Source organism: Stegodyphus dumicola, chromosome 10, assembly GCF_044657685.1.
Source record: "Stegodyphus dumicola isolate Sdum_Otavi_A_Nest chromosome 10, ASM4465768v1".
Lineage (NCBI taxonomy): Eukaryota > Metazoa > Arthropoda > Arachnida > Araneae > Eresidae > Stegodyphus > Stegodyphus dumicola.
In genome coordinates, this window is record NC_140777.1 from 118791499 (window position 1) to 118802675 (window position 11177).

Below are 11177 nucleotides of genomic sequence, written 5' to 3' on the forward strand. Positions count from 1 at the left end.
TAATTTAGAGCAGATGACTTTTTCCAGATGGAGTTAATCAAATAACTTATTAAGTAATTGAACTATTAGATACGACTGACTTCAGTAATTGAACTATTACATACGACTGACTTTAAACTTTAATACGTTATAACGTTCTAACAAAGAGAGAGGAGCATAGCGGAAGCGATAGCAGGACGAAGGCGAGAAGGCATCTGTGTAGGAGAACTTATGACGCAGCATTTATATGAAAGGTTATGTAACAGAGTAGCTTCTAGAAAAATGTAGAAAAACATATGACGCAGCATTTATATCAGGAGGTTATGTAATAGGTGCGAATGTTCTAGAAGGTACTGGTTTAGGGGAAGATCCTGAATTGCAGAAAAATTAATTAAAGGTTGCTGGTTCGCAAAGATCAAAGCCATCGTATTTTTTTATCTCTTACATATATATATATATATATATTGTTACGAATTTGGTATTTAAAAAGCTAATGTTAGTTCAATTAGAAATTAAATGGTTTTATTTCTCGCGCAGTGCAGCGCGTGACGAATATTAAAAGAAAGCTAAGCCGGAAAATTGAAAATACAAGAGCGCGTGCATTAAATAAATAAATATCTCTTTTTGATTTCGAGAAAATACTGGAAAATTCTAGCGCGTGATTTTAAAATCTTATAAAAGGAGGAAAACATCTCAGTTTGTAGTAGTTGCTTAGTTTGTTGTTGTTTAGAAAACTACTGTTGTTGATTGTAGCGAATTCGCGGATTAGCGTTCTTTAGCTGTTTTGAATTACGTTCTATTGACATTTGAGTAGTTAAAAGAAAACTACTGTGAGATATTGTAATACTGCATGATAATTTGAGAAAATTTAAGCATTTTTGTTGTGATAATAATAAATTTTTGTTCATTTTTCATCGGACTTGTGCATTCATTTCATAACGAACCCGTACGCACGCAACAATTTTTGGTGTCAGGAGTGGGGTTTGAATGCCAATAACAAGAGCGATGGAAGAACAATTGAGACAGCTCATTAGTGCTTTTGCTGCATTCCAAGAAAAGATGGAAGCTGGCCAAGCATCATTTAAGGAAGAAATGAAATTGGGCCAGGAATCCGTTAAGGAAGAAATGAAATTGGGCCAGGAATCCGTTAAGGACGAAATGAAAGCCGTTCAAGCTGGTCAAGAAGAAATGAAAAGAGAAATTACTTGCATAATAGAAAATAAATTTGAAGCTATGGAAGGCAGAATTGACGCAGTTGAAAATAAAGTTGGACATATAGAAGAAAGAGTTTCTTCGGTGAAAGAAGAAATAGAAGAAAGAGTTTCTTCTGTAAAAGAACAAATTGATGAGAGAGTTTCTGCAGTTGCCAAAGAAATAGATACTTTAAAGAAATTCGTAGCGTCGGCAGGGAGCAGGAGTGATGATTTTAAATTCTTACCAATGCCTGCTCGTCCACCTCTGAAGCTATCCACATATGATGGGAAGACCTCCTGGCAGGTGTATAAGACACAATTTTCTATCGTGGCGGATGCGAATGGATGGGATTCCCAAGCTAAGGCCTGTCATCTCGCCGCTTCTCTAAGAGCCGACGCAGCGGATATCCTTCAGACTCTTCCCGAAAACAAAAGGTTAGATTTCGAAGCTCTGTCCGGCGCCTTGGAGTTGCGCTTTGGGGAGAAGTGTTTAAAAGACTACAGCAGGCTCCAATTAAAATCTCGTCAACAGAAGCCTACCGAAACACTTCAGGAGCTCGCCGCGGATGTTGAAAGGCTGTCCCATCTCGCCTTTTCGGAATGCCCGACAGAAACAAGGGAAATCCTGTCCTTGCAATACTTTATCGACGGCATCCGAGATACTGAAATACAGAAAGCTCTACGAATGGCGGATGTAAAAGATTTAAAAAGTGCTCTAGTGTACGCCATGAAATTTGAGGCAGCCCAGCAAGCCACTCGTCGAGACCGCCACCCAGTCAGAGCTGCTCAAGTCCAGGAGCCACGGGATCAAGTCACCGCTCGACTTGACGATTTAACTAGACAACTGAACGCCTTGAGACGGAATATTGGTGAGAAGAAACCGACCGTTAAGTGCTGGAACTGCGGTGCTGAAGGACACATACGACGAAACTGCAAAACACTCCAGGGTACTGATGTTAAGACCGCTTCTAACAAGCAGCAGGGAAACTAATTAGTGGCCATCTCGCGGGGCGGAGGTTGCCAGATAATGAAAAGCCCCCGTTTAAAGCGCTTCAGATTTCTGCAGTGAGAGGCGGCAGTAATGGACTTTTCATAATAGGACATATTAATGGAGTTCCGTGCAATATGACTATAGATACAGGAGCCAACGTCACCATCATCCGAAAAGATTTGGCTCAACAACTAGGAAACAAACTTATCTGGACGCCGCCCTGCGTTACCCTCCAGACTGTGTCCGGTGAGAAGATCGACATCGACGGAAAAGTAAATGTTAACATCACGTTTGGAAGTGCCGCTTACCATCACACGGCATATGTAGCAGAAATCACTGATTCTTGCATACTCGGATTGGACTTTCTAAGGAAATACAATTTTTCCTTGGATTTTAAAAATAACGAATTGCATTCTACATCTGAGGACATAGCGTTATTTCTCGTTAATGATGAAGAAGTTAAATCTGTCCATAAAATCATAGCACAAGACTATATTACAATACCGGCAAGAACAGAAATTTTACTTCCTGGATCCATAGCCGAAAATAGAAATTTCCGCTACGGCATCATAGAATACCCCAATAACTGTAATATCCCAAAAGGAGTATTAGTAGCCTCAACACTCGTCGACCTATCCAGAACGGTTATCCCGGTGAGAGTCGCCAATGTAACTGAAAAGTCGAGAGTTATTAAGAAAGGTGAAGTGGTTGCAACATGTACTCCAGTAACCAGCGTTGAAAAAAAAGAGTAACATCCCAGAATCCGTGTCCTCAGAGAGCATTACATCGGAGTTATTGCAGAATGCACAATTAAACGGTAAAGAGAAAAATGCTGCCGATCGCGTCATTAAAGATCTTCAAGTTGTTTTCTCCCGCTCGTCTTCTGACGTGGGTCGAACTAGTTTGACACAACATAGAATAGATACTGGCGATCATCCCCCGATCAAGCAACATCCAAGACGTCTACCGTTTGCTAAACAGGAAGAGGTGCGAACACTGTTAAAAGATATGGAAGAAGGCGATGTCATCGAGCCTTCAGCGAGTCCATGGGCATCTCCCATCGTTCTCGTCAGAAAGAAAGACGGCTCAACAAGATTTTGCGTTGACTATCGCCGGTTGAATGAGGTTACGAAGAAAGACAGTTACCCTCTTCCTAGAATTGATGACATTCTAGACACTCTTTCTGGAAGCAAGTGGTTCTCAACACTTGATTTAAAGAGTGGGTATTGGCAGGTAGAAATCCATCCTGATGACCGAGAAAAGACGGCATTTACTACGGGACAAGGACTTTGGCAGTTCAAAGTGATGCCGTTTCGACTGTGTAATGCGCCGGCAACATTCGAACGTCTTATGGAGATTGTTTTGAAAGGCCTTTCTTACGAAGCCTGTCTGATATTCCTGGACGATATCATCATCGTCGGAAAGAGTTTTGAAGAGCATCTAGAAAATCTTAGAAAGGTGCTTCAGAAACTGAAAGAGGCCAATCTGAAGCTGACTCCCGCTAAATGCAAATTGTTTCGAAAGGAAGTGACTTACCTGGGACATGTCATCTCTGCAGAAGGTGTGCGCACGGATCCTGAAAAGGTATCAGCGGTTAAATCCTGGACGCGTCCCGAAAATGTCCATCAGCTGAGAAGCTTCCTAGGGCTTTGCACCTACTATAGGAGATTCGTGAAGAACTTTTCTTCCATCGCAAGACCACTTCACAAGCTGACAGAGAGCAAGCAAAGATTCTTGTGGACAAAGGAATGCGAGGATGCATTTAACAACTTAAAGGAAGCTTTAACATCTGCTCCAATCCTGACGTATCCTCAGCTCGACAGACCATTTATTCTCGACACCGACGCGAGCAATGAAAGTGTGGGTGCTGTTTTGTCCCAAGAAATAGACGGCCAAGAACGTGTAGTAGCTTACTGGAGCAAGTGCCTGTCTAAACCGGAGAGGAATTACTGTGTCACAAGGAAAGAGTTGCTCGCCATAGTCAAAGCTGTAGAACATTTCCATCATTATCTATACGGGAGAAAATTCCTCCTCCGCACGGACCATGCCTCATTGGCGTGGCTTTTAAATTTCAAAAATCCTGAGGCTCAAATAGCCAGGTGGATACAGAGACTCCAAGAATATGACATCACTATCCGTCATCGTAAGGGATCATCACACGGAAACGCCGACGCCCTGTCTAGAAGACCTTGCCAAGAAAACTGCCGATATTGTTCCAGGGTGGAAGCGAAATACGAACTGCTGACTCCGGTCGCAAGACAAATTACAACATCAACATCGGCTGCTCGAGACCCGTGGAGTGATGATGAAGTCAGGAAAGACCAGCTGGAAGACCGCGACATTAAACCCATACTTGATTTAATAGAGTCATCAAACAGAAAACCTACATGGCAGGACATTTCTATCTGTAGTCCTACAACAAAACAATACTGGGCACTCTGGGATTCACTTCACATTCGAAACGGCGTCTTATACCGGAAATTTGAGTCGGATGATGGGAAGACGTTCCGATGGCAACTGATACTTCCGAGATCCCGGATTCCTGATGTCCTCAAAGAACTACATAACAGCCCTACAGGAGGTCACTTTGGAATTATGAAGACCTTACAGAGAGTTCGTGAGCGCTTTTACTGGAATAATGCAAAGAATGACGTGCAAAAGTGGTGCCGATCTTGCGATGCCTGTGCAGGTCGGAAATGACCGAGGAAACGCAGCCGAGGCAGACTGCAACGTTACAACGTAGGTGCGCCTTTTGAACGTATCGCCTTTGACATCCTGGGACCTCTGCCACGAACTGCTGATGGCAACAAATACATACTCGTTGTCATTGATTACTTCACCAAGTGGCCTGAAGCTTATCCTATTCCTGATCAAGAGGCAGTCACAGTAGCTGAGGTAATGATACAGCACTGGATTTCCAGGTTCGGAGTGCCTCTTCAGTTACATTCCGATCAGGGAAGGAATTTTGCCTCGGCAGTAATCAAAGAACTATGCAAACTACTTGGCATTGACAAAACTCAAACGACGCCATTGCATCCCCAGTCGGACGGCATGGTAGAGAGGTTCAATCGAACCATCCTTAATAACCTCTCATTAGTGGTTTCCAGAAACCAACAGGACTGGGACAAGAAATTACCACTCTTTTTACTCGCTTACCGCAGTGCTGTCCACGAGACTACCGGCTATTCTCCATCACAGATGCTCTTCGGTCTTGACCTTCGTCTGCCTTGTGATCTATTGTTTGGCCGCCCTCCGGATGCTCCTTCATCGTCTGAGGAATATATTCAAGATCTCCAGGCCCGGTTTGAAGTGATGCACAATTTTGCACGAGAGCGAGTCAACTTGGGGACGGAGAAGATGAAGACCCGATACGACACAAGAGCTACTGAACATCAATTCCACGAAGGAGACAAGGTGTGGTTGTGGAATCCGACTCGACGGAAAGGACTTTGTCCGAAATTACAGTCACCTTGGGATGGGCCGTACACAGTCCTAAACAGGCTGAATGACGTCGTGGTTCGGATTCGTAAGTCTTCGAACTCTAAACCTAAAGTCGTTCATTACGACAGGTTAGCTCATTACTATGGCCATAGTACATAATGTAAATAATTGTAAATAGTATAAGACCATGGTCCATTTTTGTTTTTAAATGTGTATTTGATTTGTATTTGATAGCATTTGATTTGTTTTATGTATTGCATTTATTGTTTATGTTGTTTATTATTGTAATGTAATGCTTATTAATGCATTTATGCCACAGTTGTAAGTTTTGCTTCCTGTCCAGGGATTGTACTGCCCGGGACGTGCAGTCCTTGGGAAGGGGGCAGTGTTACGAATTTGGTATTTAAAAAGCTAATGTTAGTTTAATTAGAAATTAAATGGTTTTATTTCTCGCGCAGTGCAGCGCGTGACGAATATTAAAAGAAAGCTAAGCCGGAAAATTGAAAATACAAGAGCGCGTGCATTAAATAAATAAATATCGCTTTTTGATTTCGAGAAAATACTGGAAAATTCTAGCGCGTGATTTTAAAATCTTATAAAAGGAGGAAAACATCTCAGTTTGTAGTAGTTGCTTAGTTTGTTGTTGTTTAGAAAACTACTGTTGTTGATTGTAGCGAATTCGCGGATTAGCGTTCTTTAGCTGTTTTGAATTACGTTCTATTGACATTTGAGTAGTTAAAAGAAAACTACTGTGAGATATTGTAATACTGCATGATAATTTGAGAAAATTTAAGCATTTTTGTTGTGATAATAATAAATTTTTGTTCATTTTTCATCGGACTTGTGCATTCATTTCATAACGAACCCGTACGCACTCAACAATATGTATATATATACATATATACATAAACCCCATATTACAAAACTTAATTTACTATTTATTAACACAGTGCTGGAAAAATTGCATGACTTATTTATTCTTACTTCTGGCTTCTTTCTTATTTAAAATTAATCAAGCACTGTCGGATCTTTGAAGTGATAACTTAAGAAAACACGTGCACGTAGTACACCTGTAATGGGAATTACCAGAATTATGCAAATTACGAAATGCGTACCGGGAATTAACCCATTTTCTCATCTTAGGTGCAGCCAGGAAACATACTTTCTCTCTTGAACTCGAAAAAGCGTAAAACATAAATAAAATAAGCAACTTCCTATAATTCGTCGAATACAATTGTCATTTTCATGCTATTTCAACCAAGTGAAATGACCTCGCCTATGCTAAAGCTGGCGTTAACAGCAATAAAATGAAAGGGAAAAAAAGAGGCTCTTTCTTTTTTTGTTACTTTTTGTATGCTCTTCCCCTCAGTTCTGACGCATCAACGACCTTAAATTCGGTACTTCGCAGTTTGATCGTTTGCAAAAGCAGCATTTGAACTCTTAAACTCGATTTTCTAGCTTATAAGCATGGCTCATTGATCTGCTGTATGAAATTCGAAAATTTTATTACTTGGATCGCATATTATTGGATTTTTTCGTGAAAAAGCTTTAAAATGACATTTTGCACATTTTATTTTATTTATATATTAATTTTTTTACAATTTTTATGAAGTTTTGCTTATTTTAATGCATCTTCACTATATTCTATTTCTCTGATTTTTATCATTATTATATTTTTAAAAAGAACGCGTATTTGATAGAATTTGTAATCTACCTTACTGATAATTTTTATTTTATATCATTGCTGTAGTCAGTAAGAGAAATATTTATGTACACTCAACATTTATATATATTTATGTATTATGTACATTTATGTATTATATATATTTATTATGTCATAATAAGCATTTCAAAGCCATTTTTGTCCTTCCCTCTGTAAAATCGTGATTCATAACCATGGTAACGACTGCTGCAGAAAAAAGGTCGACTCCTCTAATTTGCTAAATTGTCCTAATTCTCTCTGTGTAATGATGACGATACACGTGACGATCATAAATGAGGGTTTGTTTTGTTTCGGTTACGTCCTTTGGTTATGGCAAAACATTCAAGGGCTATCTGCCTAAGGGGAGGGATGCCTTCGTGGAGGACTTTCTAAGGGAATTCGCTCGTATACACATTACACATGGGGAAAACCACAATCTGAAGAGGATTTTTACGGCCCTGAAGTCCTATTTTTAAGTAACAGAACATAATTATATTTGAGTCAATTAAAATTATTTATGCTTGTCTGCAGATTAATTGTTTGCTTTCCCTAACGCAGAAAATTTTCTTCGTTGTTTCAATCTATAATCTACATCTGCATTAAGATAAGAAGAATTAACGTGACAATAATATATCGTATCAGTTATTATAACTCAAACAAAAAAGTTGCCAAAAGCAGTTATTTATTTAAAATGCTGACATTAACAAAAAACCTTTAGACATGTAATGGCGTGATATCGCATCCTTTCTTGAACTTCATAATATGACCTTATGTTGTAATACTATGTTTAATGTTTGGCAACACTATTTTTATTTCACATTTTGCAAAATTTACAAAATTTTTATTAACGAACTCTAAGATTTATAAGCGAGCCGTGGCAACACTTTTCGAAAAATATCTTTATCTCCATTTTTTATCTCCAGTGCGCGAAATTATTGCTGCTCGGAAAAATGAGGACGAAAATTAGCGTTTTCAACATTTGTAATTAATATCTCGGCTGATTAAAGTAGTACGAAGATGAGAATGGGAGAAATGGATAAAGAGATTGTTGAAAAGTAATGAATATGACATGCCTGTCCTGGAGTTGACTGTAGCGCATCCTATTCCGAGTACGATGGTATCTACGATTGTAAAAAACAAACCCGGTATTAAATGTACAAAGTTTGGGAATGGGATGAAATCGATTACAAAATAAAGAATATAGACGTTAGAGCATGTTGAGAAATTGCTTTTGATCTGGATAGCAGAAAAACATTTATGTACTCTATCATATGCTGTGCTTGATTTATGTATAGTATATATTTCACGCACAGCATTTGTACATTAGAATGAAAAAGGGTTATAAATAATAACAGTAGGATTTTTTATAAAAACGGATTAATTTTTTTTCTTTATTTCTTAGTTCATTTGATATACGTCTTAAGTATCTGGAATGAATTAATGATCTATACCGATGTACAGTAAAGACAACAATTATAGATATTTGGTGAAAGTTAAGCCTCTTAGATCGCCTCCCAAAATAATTTTTTAGTTCAATGTTCTGGATATATTTATCAAATTTCTTAATATAGAAAGAAACGCCTATAAAATGCCATAAGAATATTTGGACCCTACCTATCCTTTTCCCAAAATACATCGCAAAAAGAAAATTTTTTAATATATATATATATATTTAAATTCACTTAGTGCGAAAACGAGTTATTCTATTAGTAGAGCTAGCTAAGCTATTAGTAAATAAATTACATATATATATATATATGATTAAATATTTACATTTAATTTCATTTCCACTTTCGATCGATTTGCATATGCATAGCAAGAACGAAACACGATGTTTGACAGGAAGGAGTGTGAAATAAGTTAATTCCTCCTTATTCGAGTCGGTATTGTTTCATTCTTTTCATTTGTTCACTTTTAAGTAATTTTCTTTATATGCCTTTAATTATTATTAACAATTTTATAACTATTTTATGCATATCCACTACTATTTCCGATTGCTAGTAAAGCAATTTTTCTATGCCTAATTAACTTTTACTGTTTAATACTTGTAAAAATTATTCTAAAATTTTTTAAATATTACTTAAAAATTACGAATTTGTATATTGGACTCCAAAATATTTAGACTCCAAATCATAATTATTTTACTTCATTAGCTTTCCTAATTTAATTTGAAATATAAGAAATATATATATATATATTCAAAATAATTTATAATAAGAAAACTCTGCATATACCATCTCCAAAGAATACAAATTCAATTTAAAACCATAAAGGAAAAGCATTTTTAGTCAGAATTTTAATTAGTATTTTAAATTAGTATTTTCAATATCTTCTGCTTAAAAACATAAAACTCTGCTAAGAAAAAGTTTTAATCTCAAAAGCACCAAAACGAAAAGTTAACATTTTAAGTATTGAAAAAGGAGCTATTGTCATTGATCGCATATTAATCGACTAATCAAGGGGCTAAATCAATCTACCATCCATTAACAACAACTAAATTAAGAGACATTAAGAGACAGACAACAACTAAATTAAGAGATTGTTTCATCTTACTTCCAAGTAAGCATCAAATTATTTGCTAGATCCAAATAAGTCTCAATTAATACTCAATCCAAATAAACACACTAGTCCATTTAATCCAAAAAAGAATCCTGTTAAAAAACAAAATAAATAACGAATAATCTTATAACGTTTAACAATTAAACTGAACGGGATGCTTTCTTTAGAAGACATCTCCCCTACACTCTCATTTTCAAACTCAAAAACAAAAGTGTACATTTATATATATATATACACACATACATCTCTCTCTCTCGCACACTTTTGGATTGACAGCAAATAGAAAGAGTTACACGATTGCTGTGTAAAAGCATTCTGACTGACCAACGAAAACTCAGGCATACAAAACAGGAACATTAAGTTTTAAAACAGTAAACAGAAACAGTAAGTACAGTAATGTTTGGACGCAAAACAGAACAAGAAATAATAAACCGTTTACCAAAAACGTACCTGTTGGCGCATTTTACGCCAACGAATCTCGCCAAATTATCGCCTCCTACGATTGAGGCAACAGACTTGAAGAAGAAATCTAACCGGTCTGACGTGAGCAATTACTTGTAACCGAAGCTCACAATTAAATTGTATTTTGCTTCACTGTAAATATTTGTATATGATGTTTTTCTAAATAAAATAATTAAAAACGAAGCAGTGAAGCTGGTCCGTCGATAAAAATAACCTTTAAGAAAAATAAGTTTATTCATCTGGTCCGTCGAGCCGGAGCCTACTTCAGCGGTATGGATATATTAATGAAAAGCAAAGCATCCCTAAAGGGAAAAATAACTAGATTCGAAACTTTTGTGCAAACTGCAAATAATGATGTGGACTTAGTTGAACTTAAAGTTAAACTAAAGAACATTCAAGCTCTTCAAAAGAAAGTTGATGAACTACGAAGTGCGTGCTACGCACAAATTGAAATGAAAGATGATGATCTGACCAAAATTGATGACGACTTAAACCAATGTGATGATCGTCTGGAAAAATTGGAGGTAAGAATTGAAATTCTCATTAATTCTTACAATAAGTTAAATTCTGCAAAAGCAGTAAATGTTACTGAAAGTAATGTAGATGAAAATTTTCAAATCAAAACTAAAATCCCAGCGTTAGTTTTGCCTGAATTTTCAGGAAAATATGAAGAATTTAGTTCATTTAAAACTCAATTTGATGATTTAATTACAAATAATGTTCAGCTGAGTCATTTACAGAAATTGTATTATCTAAGATCTTGTCTTACTAATGATGCTAAGCATTTAGGTAGTAACTTTGATAATTTTGAATCTTTGTACAATGCTTTAGAATCTCGCTATGATAATGA